Below are 16698 nucleotides of genomic sequence, written 5' to 3'. Positions count from 1 at the left end.
ATTCTGGAATGAAAGAGGGTGGAGTGGAGGAGGAAATGTGTGAATGTGTGAATCTTGTGAATTGCTGCTGAGAGTTAACTAGAGGTCAATGCCACAGGGGGGAAAAATGCAAGCTTTTAAAATTTTTTTTCTTCCTTGTTAAAGATTGATTCAGGGTCATAGCTGAGGTTCTGCATCCCACATGTGATGTATCCACAGCCATATCTTTAGCACAGTACCCTAAGTGACATTCCTGATGATTGACTGTACTCAATAAGTAAAAGTTGAATTTGCTCAAAGCCAAATGAATAAAGCATGGCCAGAATACTGTTAAAAAAGCAGGGGAGTATGGAGTAAAATTTAGAGTGATTTTTTAAGTTTCAGTGAGTATTAGCTGATTAACACTGCAGCTCTCTAGAAATTCAGGTCCAGAGTCTCATTTTCTAAGGATGCTGCATTATTATCCAATTCATGTTTCACCATTTTATCCCCAAGAATATTTAAGCATTTATTGTATACTTACTAGCTGCTCCTGGAGGGACTTGTAGTCATGTTGGGAGACGGGATCTGTATATATTAGCACATGCTAAGTGTCATATTAGCAACATCAATAGTAAATGTTCCTCAGAGGAGGCATGGATGATTCGTGAACAGTGCCAGAGAGGAGACAAGGTCTTGAGGTGAACAAGACTAGCATCACAAAATGTAGTGAGTTTTAAGCATATAGTTTCTATTCTGATATCATCCAACCTCTTCCGACTCTCCAACTACAAAGTTCTGGCTTACTGGCCTTATTCTAGGAATGCAAGTTTGAGTCAGTATTAGATAAATGTATATAATTTTCTGCATTCACATATTACAAAAGATATATGTTCTTATTAGTAGATACAGAAAGAGCATTCAATTAAATGCAACTTATAATCATGATAGAAAGCACTTAGCAAACTAGTAATAAAAGAAAACTTCCTTATAGAGAGTATCCACAGAAAACCTACAGTTAAAATTATAGCAACAAGTCAAATTTAAAGCAGACATTTCCTGGGGCGCCTGGGTGGCAGAGTGGGTTAGGCGTCCGACTTCAGCCAGGTCACGATCTCGCGGTCCGGGAGTTCGGGCCCCGTGTCGGGCTCTGGGCTGATGGCTCAGAGCCTGGAGCCTGTTTCCGATTCTGTGTCTCCCTCTCTCTCTGCCCCTCCCCCGTTCATGCTCTGTCTCTCTCTGTCCCACAAATAAATAAACGTTGAAAAAAAAAAAATAAAGCAGACATTTCCTTTAAAACTAGAAACAAGAGGAGAGATGTGTGCTATTGCAGCTTTTAGTCAGCACTGTGCTGGAAATCCTAACCAGTGCAATGAGATAAGAAGTGAAAGGTGTAAAGATACAGAAGGAAAAAACAAAGCTCTTGTTTTGATAAAATTATCTACATAGAAAACGCAAGAGTCTACAGATAAATCATAAAATCTAGGAGGCTTCGTAAGTTCACTGAATGTAGTATACTAAAGTCAACTGCATTTCTCTAATAAAATAGTAATTCTAAAAGAAGCCTGTTAGAATAAAAATGAGGTTCCTAGGAGAATGGAATGGAGATATATATATATATATATATATATATATACACACACACACACACACACACACACACACACACATACATACATATGTGGCCAAGCCTTAGGAAAAGATTTAAAAAAATTTTTTTGAAAGCCAAAGTAGATCTAGGTAAATGGAATGAAGTACCGTGTTCATGACTAGATTGACTCAATATTTTCCCCTTTAATCTATAAATTTAACACAATTCCAGTGAAAATTTCAACAGAATTTTTGAACAGAATTTGATAAAAAGTAATTATAACATTAATATAAAAGAACAAAGAGCCAAGAATAGCCAGAAGAGAAACAAAGTGGGAAGATTTCAAGACATTATAAAGCTCTCATAATTAAGACAATAGACCAGTGAAAGGGAATAGAGAACCTAGAAACAGATCCACATATATGTGGAAAATTGAGAAGTCACAGAATTGGCACTGCTGGTCTGTAGGGAAAGGAAAAACTTTTAAAAAATTGGGCTAAGACAATTGGTTATCCAGTAACACATGACTTTGGATCCCTGTCTCACACCATATACAAACATCAATTCCAGATGGATTAAGGACATCAATATGAAAGTGAAAACATGTAACAGTTTTAGGGGAAAAACAACTGGGCAGTATCTTTACCACCTCATGCTGGGAAGTGATTGAGTAAAAATTCTAAGCAAAGGTTGATAAATTTGACTCCTTTAGAACGAAGAACCTCTGTTTATCAAAACTGAAAGGATAAGCCATAAAGTGGAAGAATGTGGCTGCAACACAAATTACCAGTGAATGATTGGTGGTACCCAGAATAAATCAAGGATTGCAATGAATCACAAACAGAAAGATTACCTAATAAAGATTGGTAAAAAATCTTTACCACAGAAGAGGAAACTGATGGCTGAAAGATATGTTAAAAGATGTTCAGTTTCATCAGAAACCAGTGAAGTACAAATTAAGACCACAATGAGAACAAGTGTTGGTGAGGCATGTGGAGCCAATGGGAATGTCAGTAGTAAACCACTTTGGAAGACAGTTCAATGTCATCTGAAGTTGAAGGTGGATAGTACCTATGGCCCAGCAATTCTCCAAAATCCATACCCTTAGAGAAACTCCTGAGTGTGTGCTAGCCATGGATTGCAGTGTTGACAGTTTCTTGTTTGTTTGTTTACTTTTAATGGCCCCAAACTGGAAACTGCCTAAATTCTTTTAACAATAGGATGTTTAAATAAGTTGTGCTATGTTCATACAGTAAGGTACTATGCAGCAGTGAAATGAATGAACCACAGCTATAATTATCAGTAAAAAATACTGAAGGCTCAAAAACAGGCAAAATGAAACCATATATCATTAGGGATATAACATCTGTGCAGTAGTTATAGCAAGGAAAAGATGAGCACAAAATCAGGACAGTGGTTTCTTCTGGGGAGAGGGAGGTGGGGGGTGTGGAAAGGGAGGGGCCCTCAAGGCATGTGGATTGTCAGAGGTACTGGTAATGTTGTCTTAAGCTTAATGCTGGTTGCATATATGTCTTCCCATGTCTTTGTACCATACATATATATGTTATATATACTCATTTGTTAGATATTTTCTAAATCAGATAGTTCTTTAAAAAGCCCTGGGCTAGGTCCCAAACACATTTTTTCAGAGCAACTCCCCACCTTCTTTAATAATCACTTTATTCTTCCTGTCAAAACCCCCACTCCCAGTCTTAAAATGTTTTTATCCAAGGAAGGGAACAGGGATATCTGCCACATACTCCACCCTAGTGTGGAATGTTATTCTACCACCCACTAGTCTTTTCCTGTCTGTGATAGATTTACTGCATTCACCATTGGACAGACCCTTCGAATTTCTAAGATAGCTCACCCTGTCTTTCCATTTCTCTCTGTATTGTCCTGGAGGCTTTTCAGGATCCTTCTCTCAATAATTGAAGATGAATAGAGTACATATGAGGCCCTCTTTCCTGACTTATGTATATGAATATGTGTGTGTATTTTTGGTTTTTTTGTTTTGCAAAGGTAAAACATATAAAGTAAGTTCTACTTCTTTTAAAGTACCTCCCATGATTTGGTGTGTTTTCTTCCATATTGGTTTCTATAGCTGATTAGCGAATTTGTTTTTTAATTTAATTTATTTTATTTCAAAGTAGGCTCTGTGCCAATGTGGGGCTTGAACTCATGACCCTGAGATCAAGAGTCACATACTTTACCGAATGAGCCAACCAGGCACCCCTAATTTTTATATCTAATAATTTTAAGAACTCACTACTGAGTTAAGCCAAGAGATGAACTTCTCTGTACTGGGTTGGTTCCCTTGTATTTCAGGCCCATAGAATTAAGCCATTGTTCTTTTATCTGGGCTGCTACCAATTTTTTTTCTTCCTGGTCTTCACTTGCTTTCTGGCTTCCCCATAAAATAAGTAAACTAAGTGCCTGGGTGGCTCAGTTGGTTAAGCATCTGCCTCTTGGTTTCGGCTCAGGTCATGATCTCACAGTTTGTGAGTTTGAGCCTTGCATTGGGCTCTGTGCTAGCAGCGCAAAACCTGCTTGGAAGTCTCTCTCCCTTTCTCACTGCCCCTTACCCACGCTCTCGCTTGCTCTCAGTCTCTCTCAAAATAAATATAAATAAACTTAAAAAAAAAGAAAAAAAAGTAAACTAAGGAAATCCAGTTCAATGAAGAGATTACTGTCAGCTATTACAGAAAATAAGAATGACATCATAAACATGAGGAAATAGAGATTCTAGAAATGTCAGCTGTGTAATACCTAACAATTATGTAGTGCTTACTATATACCAGACACTATTCTAAATACTTTATTTAATTTAGTAATGTATTTCCCACAATGACCTTGTGAAATGTACTATTATTATTCCTGTTTTTACAGACGAGAACATGGACTTGTAGAAAGCTAGGTGACTTGCCACGTGGTCACATGATACAGCCAGGTTTCAAACCCAGGCAAAGTAAGCCAGAGTTCGTGCTCTTAACTGCTAGGATATACTTCGTTGGCGATTGGTACTTGTTGACACTCTTTGTTAGAAGGTATCGGGGCGCCTGGGTGGTGCAGTCGGTTAAGCGTCCGACTTCAGCCAGGTCACGATCTCGCGGTCTGGGAGTTCGAGCCCCGCATCGGGCTCTGGGCTGATGGCTCAGAGCCTGGAACCTGCTTCCAATTCTGTGTCTCCCTCTCTCTCTGCCCCTCCCCCGTTCATGCTCTGTCTCTCTCTGTCCCAAAAATAAATAAAAACGTTGAAAAAAAAAAAAAAAAAAGAAGGTATCAAGTAAGCACTAGTTCTTTCTTTTATTCCACGCAGAATTCTTCAATATATCAGATCTCTTTCTTCCCCATGGGCTGCCTTTCTGCCCTCTTTTTTCCGGTTCATTCAGGCGTTCTCTCGACTCTGGTATGAGGGCAACTTCAGGTTGTGACTCCCGATTTAAAAATATGCCTCCTGGTTTTGCAGAATAATAGCTGAAATTTTATTTGGCACTGTATTTTACAAGGCACTCTCACCAGCTATCTTTCCTCTGGTCTTTATCATACTCCTGGGTCTTTATGGTTACTAAAAGTGTAGGCAACTTTCTCCTTCTGTGACCTTGGGTGAATTCTTTACTTCTTCTAAGTTCAGATTCTTTATCTATAAAATGAGGATAATAATAGTATTCACCTCATAGAGATGTAAACATTGAATGAATTAATACATATAAAACACATAGGATAGTGCCTTAGTGTTAAATGTTAGCTACTCTTATTTTTCATATGACAAGGAAATTGAACTTTTATCTCAGTTTTGTAAAACTGTGTGTTTAGGTGTGTAGATATATAAAACAAGACTGAGAAAAATTATGGCAAAATGCTCACAGGGTAGTGTGATTATGGGTAATTTTTTTGTTTCTTCAGTCTTTCCTATATTTCTCGTTTTTAAAAAACAGTCAACATGTATAACTTTTTTGGGCCTCCTTTTTAAAAAGTTTGAGAATAAGGACATAAATCGGCCTTTTAATAAGGAATTTTATAAATTGACTTGGCTTCTGTAAATGTCAGTTTTATTTTATTTATTTATTTTTTTTAAATTTTTTTTTCAATGTTTATTTATTTTTGGGACAGAGAGAGACAGAGCATGAATGGGGGAGGGGCAGAGAGAGAGGGAGACACAGAATTGGAAGCAGGCTCCAGGCTCTGAGCCATCAGCCCAGAGCCCAACGTGGGGCTCGAACTCACGGACCGCGAGATCGTGACCTGGCTGAAGTTGGACGCTTAACCGACTGCGCCACCCAGGCGCCCCTGTAAATGTCAGTTTTAAATGCACACCTCTATTTGGATTAAACATTTTCTAGACTGCTTCAAGTAAAAGGAAGGTAGCCACACCTAATTTTGCACTGGGTAGGATGCTGGAAATGAAAGCAACATGTGTGTTTCAGAACTGAACAAGAGTTGGCATTTTAGCCTAATTGCAGGTCTTTTCTTTATAATTGAAAATTTAAAACTTTTGGTAATAAACACAACTTAAACTCCTGTCCACTCCAGAGGCTTGTCCAAGTTAGTTGTTTGGAAGAGCCAATGGTGGTTAAGTCCTCTGTTCTTTAGGTGGTGTTAAGAATTCCTTAGTGTTTATCAGGTGTGGAATAGGACCAAAGACTCCTAAAGACCACACACACACACACACACACACACACACACACACACCCATAAAACTAATAAATGAATTCAGTAAAGTTGCAGGATAAAAAATCAACTGCAGAAATCAGTTGTATTTCTATACACTGATAACAAAATATTTGAAAATGAAATAAAACAATTCCATTTACAGTAGCATCAAATTTAACCAAGGAGGTGAAAGATCTATAGACCGAAAACTCTAGGACTTTGATGAAAGAAATTGAAGGAGACACATAAATGGAAAGATATCCCATGTTCATGGATCTGAAGAATTAATATTATTAAAATGTTCATAACACCTAAAACCATCTATAGGTTCAGTGAAATCCCTGTCATAATTCCAATGACATTTTTCCCCACAGAAATAGAAAATTCTAAAATTTGTATGGAAGCACAAAAGACCCCAACTAGCTAAAGCAATCTTGGGAAAGAAGGACAAAGCCACTTCCTGATTTCAAATTATACTACGAAGCTATAGTAATTAAACTATATGATGCTGACATGAAAACAGATTCATTGTCTAATGGAACAGAATCAAGAGACCAGAAATAAATCCATGCATATATGGTAAATTAGTATTTGACAAGGGAGCCAAGAATACAATGGGGAAAGGATAGTTTCTTCAATAAATGTTGTTGGGTTGGGGTACCTGAATGGCTCAGTAGGTTAAGCTCCTGACTTTAGCTCAGGTCATTATCTCATGGTTTGCAAGTTCGAGCCCTGTGTTGGGCTCTGTGCTGACAGCCTAGAGCCTGGAGCCTGCTTTGGATTCTGTGTCTTATCCTCTCTCTGCCCCTCTCCTGCTCAGGCTGTGTCTCTCTCTCTCTCTCTCAAAAAATAAACATTAAAAGAATATATTTTTAAAAATGTGTTGGGAGACTGGATAATTACATCCAAAAGAATGAAATTAGACCCCCTTTTTAACACCACTCACAAAATTAGCTGGATATGGATCAAAGACTTAAATGTAAGACTTGAAACTGTAAAACCCCTAGGAGGAAAGAGAGAAAAATCTCCTTGACTTTGGTCTTGGCAATGATTTTTGGATATGACACTACGAATACAAGTAACAAGAGCAAAAACTAGCAAGTGAGACTATATCAAACTAAAAATCTTCTGCACAGCAAAAGAAACAATCTACCAAATAGGATAAAATATTTGTAAGCCATCTATCTGATAAGGGGTTAGTATCTTTTTTTTTTTATACTACGTATAATTTATTGTCAAATTGGTTTCCATACAACACCCAGTGCTCATCCCAACAGGTGCCCTCCTCAATGCCCATGGGGTTAGTATCTTTAATATTAAATAGGGAGGTCATACCACTTCATAGCAAAAAAAAAAAAAAAAAAAAAATCTGATTTAAAAATGAGCAGAGGAACTGAACAGTTTTTTAAAGAAGACACACAAATGGCCAACAGATGTATGAAAATACGCTCAACGTCACTAATCATCAAGGAAATGCAGATCAAAACCGCAATGAGATATCACCTGACTTAGATTGGCTATTATCAAAAATACAAGAAAACAAAGTGTTGGTGAAGATGTGGAGAAAAGAGAAGCCTTGTGCATTGTTGATGAGAATGTAAGTTGATACAGCCACTTTGGAAAACAGCATGAAGGTTCCACAAAAAAATTTAAATAGAACTCTCATATGACTCAGCAATCCCACTTTTGGGTATATATCCTAAGGAAATGAAATCAGGATCTTGAAGAGAGATCTGCCCTCCCACATTCATTGCCGTATTATTCACAATAGCAGAGATATGGAAACAATCTCAATGTCCTATTGATAAATAGATGGAGAAGATGTGGTATAAATTTACAATGGGATATTATTCAGCCATAAGAAAGAAGGAAATCTGGGCATTTGCTACAACATGGGTGGACCTTGAAGGCATTATGCTAAGTGAAATGAAATACATCAGAGAAGGCAAATACCAAATGATCTCACTTACACGAGGAATCTACAGAAGTCAAACCCACAGAAACAGAGAGTAGAATGATGGTTGTGAGGGCCTGTGTGGTGGGGGAAATGAGGAGATGTTGTCCAAAGGGTGCAAATTTCCAGTTACAAGATGAATAAATTCTGGGGATCTAATGTACAGTATGATGACTCTAGTTAACAACTTTGTATTAAATACTTAAAAGTTATTGAAAGAGTAGACCTTAAATGTTCTTATCACCATCACCATACACAAAAAATATATGTAAGGTAGTAGATGTTTTAACTAACTCTATTGTGGAAACATTTGCAGTTTATTGTGGAATCATTTGCAATATATATATGGATCTACTCATCACTTACATGTAAGTTAATCTCAGTAAAACTGGAAGAATAAAATATGCCTTTGAATCAAATTGACTGTGAATCGTGGCTTTACCTCTTAATAGCTGTGAGACCTTAAACAACCATCTTTTAGTGTCAGTTGCCTTATCCGTAAAAAGGGGATAAAGTAGTGCTTACATGCTAAGATTGTGAGGATTAATTTAGATTATTTGTGCCTGCCACGTAGAGATGTTAGTGTTAATGCCAATGCGCCCTGTTTCTTCTACTACAAATTAGGGGTCATCTTTGACAACACCAGTCTAATCCATCAAGCAATCCAGTTTACCTGTTTTCTTTCATCTTGACTATTGTCACCTTGTTTCAAGCCAGCATCATCTTTTACCTGGACTATTGCAACAGTTTCCTAACTGGTCTTCCCCCTTCTGATTTTGCCACTTTATCAATCCTCTTTTCCCCGAAGAGAGTGTTCTTTTAAAATAACATACATTCGAAATTGTGTTAGTTACTTACCATTGCAAAATAGACTACCTCAAACTTCATGGTTTAAAACAAACATTTATTATCTTAGATTCTGTGTTTCAGGAATTTGTGAGTGGCTTACCTGCCTGCTTTTATTTATTTTTTTATTATTATTTTTAATATGAAATTTATTGTCATTCGTTTCCATACAACACCCAGTGCTCATCCCAATAGGTGCCCTCCTCAATGCCCATCACCCACTGGTCTCCCTCTCACCCCCCACCAACCCTTAGTTTATTCTCAGTTTTTAAGAGTCTGCTGGGGTGCCTGGGTGGCTCAGTTGGTTAAGTGTCCGACTTCAGCTCAGGTCATGATCTCATAGTCCGTGAGTTCGAGCCCCGTGTCAGGCTCTGTGCTGACAGCTCAGAGCCTGAAGCCTGTGTCTCCCTCTCTCTGCCCCTCCCCTGCTCATGCTCTGTCTCTCTCTGTCTCAAAAATAAATAAAAACATAAAAAAAAATTTAAGGGTCTCTTATGGTTTGGCTCCCTCCCTCTCTTTTTTTTTTCTTCCTCTCCCCCATGGTCTTCTGTTAAGTTTCTCAGGATCTACATAAGAGTGAAAACATATGGTATCTGTCTTTCTCTGTATGACTTATTTTACTTAGCATAACACTCTCCAGTTCCATCCACGTTGCTACAAAACGCCATATTTTATTCTTTCTCGTTGCCAAGTAGTATTCCATTGTATATATAAACCACATCTTCTTTATCCATTCATCAGTTGATGGACATGTAGGCTCTTTCCATAATTTGACTATTGTTGAAAGTGCTGCTATAAACATTGGGGTACAAGTGCCCCTATGCATCAGCACTCTTGTATCCCTTGGGTAAATTCCTAGCAGTACTATTCCTAGGTCATAGGGTAGATCTATTTTTAATTTTTTGAGGCATCTCCACACTGTTTTCCAGGGCGGCTGCACCAGTTTGCATTCCCACCAACAGTGCAAGAGGGTTCCCGTTTCTCCACATCCTCACCAGCATCTGTAGTCTCCTGATTTGTTCATTTTAGCCATTCTGACTGGCGTGAGGTGGTATATTAGTGTGGTTTTGATTTGTATTTCCCTGATGAAGAGTGACGTTGAGCATCTTTTCATGTGCCTGTTGGCCATCTGGATGTCTTCTTTCGAGAAGTGTCTATTTATGTTTTCTGCCCATTTCTTCACTGGATTATTTGTTTTTCAGGTGTGGAGTTTGGTGAGTTCTTTATAGATTTTGGATACTAGCCCTTTGTCTGATATGCCAATTCTTCAATATTACTTTTCCCATTCCATCGGTTGCCTTTTAGTTTTGTTGATTGTTTCCTTTGCAGTGCAGAAGTTTTTTATCTTCCTGAGGTCCCAATAGTTCTTTTTTGCTTTTAATTCCCTTGCCTTTGGAGATGTGTCAAGTAAGAAATTGCTGCGGCTGAGGTCAGAGAGGTTTTTTCCTGCTTTCTCCTCTAGGGTTTTGATGATTTCCTGTCTCACATTTAGGTCTTCCACCTTTATTTATTTTGAGTTTGTTTTTGTGTATGGTGAAAGAAAGTGGTCTACTTTCATTCTTCTGTCCAGTTGCTGTCCAGTTCTCCCAGCACCATTTGCTAAAGAGACTGTCTTTTTTCCATTGGATATTCTTTCCTGCTTTGTCAAAGATTAGTTAGCCATACTTTTGTGGGTCCAATTCTGGAGTCTCTGTTCTATTCCATTGGTCTGTGTGTCTGTTTTTGTGCCAATACCATGCTGTCTTGATGATCACAGCTTTGTAGTAGAGGCTAAAGTCTGGGATTGTGATGTCTCCTGCTTTGGTGTTCTTCTTCAATATCACTTTGGCTATTCGGGGTCTTTTGTGGTTCCATACAAATTTTAGGATTGCTTGTTCTAGCTTCAAGAAGAATGCTGTTGCAATTTTGATTGGGATTACATTGAATGTGTAGATAGCTTTGGGTAGTATGGACATTTTAACAATATTTATTCTTCCAATCCATGAGCACGGAATGTTTTTCCATTTCTTTCTATCTTCTTCAATTTCCTTCATAAGCTTTCTATAGTTTTCAGCATACAGATCTTTTACATCTTTGGCTAGGTTTATTCCTAGGTATTTTATGCTTCTTGGTGCAGTTGTGAATGGGATCAGTTTCTTTATTTGTCTTTCTGTTGCTTCATTATTAGTGTATAAGAATGCAACTGATTTCTGTACATTGATTTTGTATCCTGCGACTTTGCTGAATTTACCTGTCAGTTCTAGCAGACTTTTGGTGGAGTCTGTTGGGTTTTCCATGTGTAGTATCATGTCATCTGCAAAAAGTGAAAGCTTGACTTCATCTTTGCCAATTTTGATGCCTTTCATTTCCTTTTGTTGTCTGATTGCTGATGCTAGAACTTCCAACACTATGTTAAACAACAGTGGTGAGAGTGGACATCCCTGTTGTGTTCCTGATCTCAGGGGGAAAGCTCTCCGTTTTTCCCCATTGAGGATGATATTAGCTGTGGGCTTTTCATGAATGGCTTTTATGATGTTTAAGTATGTTCCTTCTATCCTGACTTTCTCAAGGGTTTTTATTAAGAAAGAATGCTGAATTTTGTCAAATGCTTTTTCTGCATCTATTGACAGGATAATATGGTTCTTTTCCTTTCTTTTATTAATGTGATGTATCACATTGATTGATTTGTGAATGTTGAACCAGCCCTGCAGCCCAGGAATGAATCCCACTTGATCATGGTGAATAATTCTTTTTATATACTGTTGATTTTGATTTGCTAGTATCTTATTGAGAATTTTTTTGCTGGGTCTCTGTCTGGTTTAGGAATCAAAGTAATGCTGGCTTCATAGAATGAGTCTGAAAGTTTTCCTTCCCTTTCTATTTTTTGAAACAGCTTGAAAAGGATAGGTATTATCTCTGCTTTAAATGTCTGGTAGAATTCCCCAGGGAAGCCGTCTGGTCCTGGACTCTTATTTGTTGGGAGATTTTTGATAACTGACCCAATTTCTTCCCTGGTTATGGGTCTGTTCAAGTTTTCTACTTCTTCCTGTTTGAGTTTTGGATGTATGTGGGTGCTTAGGAATTTGTCCATTTCTTCCAGGTTGTCCAGTTTGTTGGCATATAATTTTTCATAACATTCCCTGATAATTGCTTGTATTTCTGAGGGATTGTTGTAATAATTGCATTTTCATTCATGATTTTATCTATTTGGGTCATCTCCCTTTTCTTTTTGAGAAGCCTGGCTAGAGGTTTATCAATTTTGTTTACTTTTTCAAAAAAACCACCTCTAGGTTTCATTGATCTCCTCTACAGTTTTTTTAAATTCTATATTGTTTATTTCTGCTCTGATCTTTATTATTTCTCTTCTTCTGCTGGGTTTGGGGTGTCTTTGCTGTTCTGCTTCTATTTCCTTTAGGTGTGCTGTTGATCCTAAGGGGGATTCTGTGAGTGAAATGTTGCAAGGACCTCAAAGTACCAGAGACATCACTACAAGCATGAAACCTACAGATATCACAATGACTCTAAGCCCATATCTTTCAATAATAACACTGAATGTCAATGGACTAAATGCTCCAACCAAAAGACATAGGGTATCAGAATGGATAAAAAAACAAGACCCATCTATTTTCTGTCTACAAGAGACTCATTTTAGACCCAAGGACACCTTCAGATTGAGAGTGAGGGGATGGAGAACAACTATCTGTCATGCTACTGGAAGTCAAAAGAAAGCTGGAGTAGCCATACTTATATCAGACAAACTAGTTTTTAAATTAAAGGCTGTAACAAGAGATGAAGAAGGGCATTATATAATAATTACAGGGTCTATCCATCAGGAAGATTAGAAATTAGAATTATAACAATTATAAATGTCTATGTGCCAAATATGGGAGCCCCCAAATATATAAAACAATCACAAACATAAGCAACCTTACTGATAAGAATGTGGTAATTGCAGGGTACTTTAATACCCCACTTACAGCAATGGATAGATCATCTAGACATAGGATCAATAAAGAAATAAGGGCCCTGAATGATACATTGGATCAGATGGATTTGACTATTATATTTAAAACTCTGCATCCCAAAGCAACAGAATATACTTTCTTCTCGAGTGCCCATAGAACATTCTCCAAGATAGGTCACATACTGGGTCACAAAACAGCCCTTCATAAGTATACAAGAATTGAGATCATACCATGCACACTTTCAGACCACAATGCTATGAAACTTGAAATCAACCACAGGAAAAAGTCTGGAAAACCTCCAAAAGCATGGAGGTTAAAGAACACCCTACTAAAGAATGAATGGGTCAACCAGGCAGTTAGAGAAGAAATTAAAAAACAAATGGAAACAAATGAAAATGAGAAGACAACAATCCATATGCTTTGGAATACAGCGAAGGCAATCCTGAGAGGAATTCCTAAGAGGAAGGCAATCCAGGCCTATCTCAAGAAACAAGAAAAATCCTGCCTGCTTTTAGATTACTCACATGTCTGTAGGCAGGAGACTTCAGACTCTTGCTAGCTGTTGGTTGGACGCCTCACTCAGTTGTTTGTCACGTTAGACTTTGCATCAGGCTGGTCAGATGTCTTCATGACATGGCAACTGGCCTCCTCTAGAGGGAATAACCTCAGAGAGAGAGAGAGAGAGAGAGAGAGAGAGAGAGATTGAAACCAGAGTGCCTTTATGACCTCTCTCAAAAGTACCACAGTGTCACTTCTGCTTGATTTATTAGTCAGAAGTAATTCACCAAGTTCAGCCCACACTCAAGGAGAGGGGATTGAGGCTCTACCTCTTAAAGGCAGGAATAGGAAAGAATTTTTGGACATATTTTAAAATCACTACATTCTACCCTCTGGCCACAGATTGTTTACTTTTCTTCCCATTTCTTCCCCTGCACCCCCAGGCCTCCCCAAAGTCTCATCCCTCTATGGCATAGCTGGAAATTAAAGATTTTGGCATCTAAATCTGATTCAGATGAGACTTCTTATATGCAGAGTTCCTTAGGTGTAGCTCCTTGAGTATAGTTCCATTTGATCTAAAGACCTATGAACTAAAGTGACAAGTTATCTGCTCCCAAGCACACAACTTTTAGTGGTGGGACAGGCAGAGGATAACCTGTTAAACAACAACTAAAATTGTTTAACAATTTTTGTTAAAACAACAACTAAAAACAAAATAAAACAGGAAGTAAGCATAGGATAACAGCCATATTTTTCTGTTTGAAAATGGGGAAACTAGGAGCCACTGGTTCACAGTATTCTGAAACCCACCCAAACACAGGTTAATGGTACCTTGATGAAGACATGAAGCCTGGGAATGTTTCTTCATGGCCATTAGCACTGCTCTGAGTCATCCTCACTCATGAAAGGGAGCCCATATTTATATCTGCATGGTTTCTCAGCCTGCTCCCTGCCGATGGAAGCTTGGGGATGCAAAAAACTCTTCATTTTGTAGTGATCTAGCTCCTTCAGTCCATGTCTCTTGACCTAATTGTACTGATCTGTCTCCTTCAGTCCATGTCTCTTGACCTAATTATCCTCAAAATTTTGTGAGTCTCCTGTGAATCTTATTGGGCTAACTTAATTAGACAAACCATACCCACAAGTCTCTTTATGATAAGCCCTGCTCTAACTTGGGCTTCTGCTGGGACTCCTGAGGGACAATACTCTTAAAGCTTCTCAGAGACCTGTTGTTTAAGTGAATGGATCTCTGGAACATCACCTTGAATCTTCCTGAGATCTTAACATAAAATTTTATAGTCACACTCTCAGCTTCATCTTTAGACCTTGCTTCCTGACAGTGCCCTAGATTTTGTTTTTGCCTGGAAGCCATTCTTAATTTTAGCATCATTTGCCTTTTGGAGAAGCAAGGAATTTTCACATACAGCAAGTCCTGGCTTCTTTTTATTTAACAGTGTTTCCTTTCGCTTCTGTATCTCTTCTTACATTTTTACATTTTAAGCAAGAAGCTAAGTGGCACCTTCAAAATTTGTCTTGGAATCTCCTTAGCTAGATCACCCAGTTCATTAGGTTTATTCTCTAATTTACACATTCCTGGGGGTGATTTTCTGACACCACATAACAAAGATCTTCTTTTCTCCACTTTTCAATAAGATTTTTTTATGACTTTAAGCTTTTACCCATAGCTTCCTTGAGGAACTTCTGCAAAGTGTATTCAATACTCTCTAGCTTTTACTAACTCCTCAAGTCCATTCAACTTCCACAGTCTGATGGCAAAGCCACTTCCACATTTTAGGTTTGTTATAGCATTGCCACATTCGAGATACCAAAATATGTATTCAGTATCTATTGATACATAACAAATTACCCCAAATTTACTGCCTTAAAACAATAAATAAATATTTATCATCTCAGTTTCTGTGAGTCAAGAATTCTGGGATGGTTTGCCTCATGGTTCTGGATGGTCTTTTGTGAAATTGAAATCCAGATGTTGGCTGGGCCCACTGTAATCTGAAGGCATGACTGAGGCCGGAGAATCTGTTTCCATGTTCATTCTTCTCACTGTTGGCAGGAGGCCTCAGTTTTTCACTATCTTTTGGCCGGAAGCCTCAGTTTCTTCCCATGTGGGTATCTCCATCGAGTTGCGAGAGTGTCCTTCACAATATGGTAGCTGTTTTTGTCCGGCAGTGATTGATCTGAGATTGAGAGGGAGAGAGAGAGGGAGGTGGAAGGTAAAATGTGTTTTATGATCTACTCTCAGAAGTATGCCATTGCTTCCACTTTATTCATTAGAAGTAAGTCACTAAGTTCAGTTCATACTTCAGGGGAGAGAAATGAGTCTCTGCCTCTTGAAAGGAGAAATATCAAAGAATTTGTGGACACATTTAAAAATCACTGCAGAGATCATACCACTTTCCTGTTTAGAAACCCTTCAGTGGCTGCCAGTCATATTTAGAATAAAATACATAGCCTTTCATGGCTGGTCCCTGCCCACCTGCTGGATATTGGTTTTCTACTTGCCTTCTTGTCACTGTTCTTTAACTACTTCTGGCCTTACCTCATTCTTTGAACAAGATGGGCTTCCCTTCTCCTTCCCTCTTGCTCTCTCTCTCTTCCCCCTTCTTCGCCTCCCTCTCCCTCTCCCTTTCTCTCTTTCTCTCCCTTTCTCTCTCTCTCCCTTTCTCTCTCCCCCCTCCAACAATTATTTCTTCTCCCTAGAATGCTTTGTCCCCTGATGTTTGCCAACTTGACTACTTTATATCATTTAGATCTTAGTTTAAATATCACTTCCTCATAGAAGGAGGATCAACTAATCTGAGATAGCTACAAAAATACTTCTATCGTGTTATGCTATTTTAATATTTTGTATAGTATTTGCATTATTTTTGTTTGTTTGTTTACCTTTTTGATTATCATCTGTCCTCCCTCCCACTTGAATGTAAGCTCCATGAGAGTTTGGGTCTTTTCTTTGATTTGCATTGCTTTTTCATCATTGCCTAAAATTTTATTTGGTATATGGTAGATGTGCAACAAATATATTTTATATGATTTTATAAATTATTTATAAATTTATTTTATACATTTTGTTATTCTGATAGACTGTAAACTGAACAAGGGCAGGATTGTGTTAGTCTTGTTCACTGATGCATCCTTAGGACCTGGCATCTAGGAAACATTCAAAATTTGAAAAATAATATAGGTGAGGAAATTTGGAGAGATTAAGTAAATTTCCCGAGGTCATTTAGCTAGTAGTG

General features: G+C 38.1%; 1 protein-coding gene across 1 annotated transcript in view; it reads left to right on the top strand.

Annotated features, from left to right (window-relative positions):
* The window catches only part of CTNNAL1 (catenin alpha like 1), a 63475-nt gene that overhangs the window by 2047 nt on the left and 44730 nt on the right, over window positions 1-16698 (top strand). The window lies entirely within an intron of this gene.

This window comes from Felis catus, chromosome D4, assembly GCF_018350175.1.
Source record: "Felis catus isolate Fca126 chromosome D4, F.catus_Fca126_mat1.0, whole genome shotgun sequence".
NCBI lineage: Eukaryota > Metazoa > Chordata > Mammalia > Carnivora > Felidae > Felis > Felis catus.
This window is presented reverse-complemented; position numbering and strand designations above follow the sequence as displayed.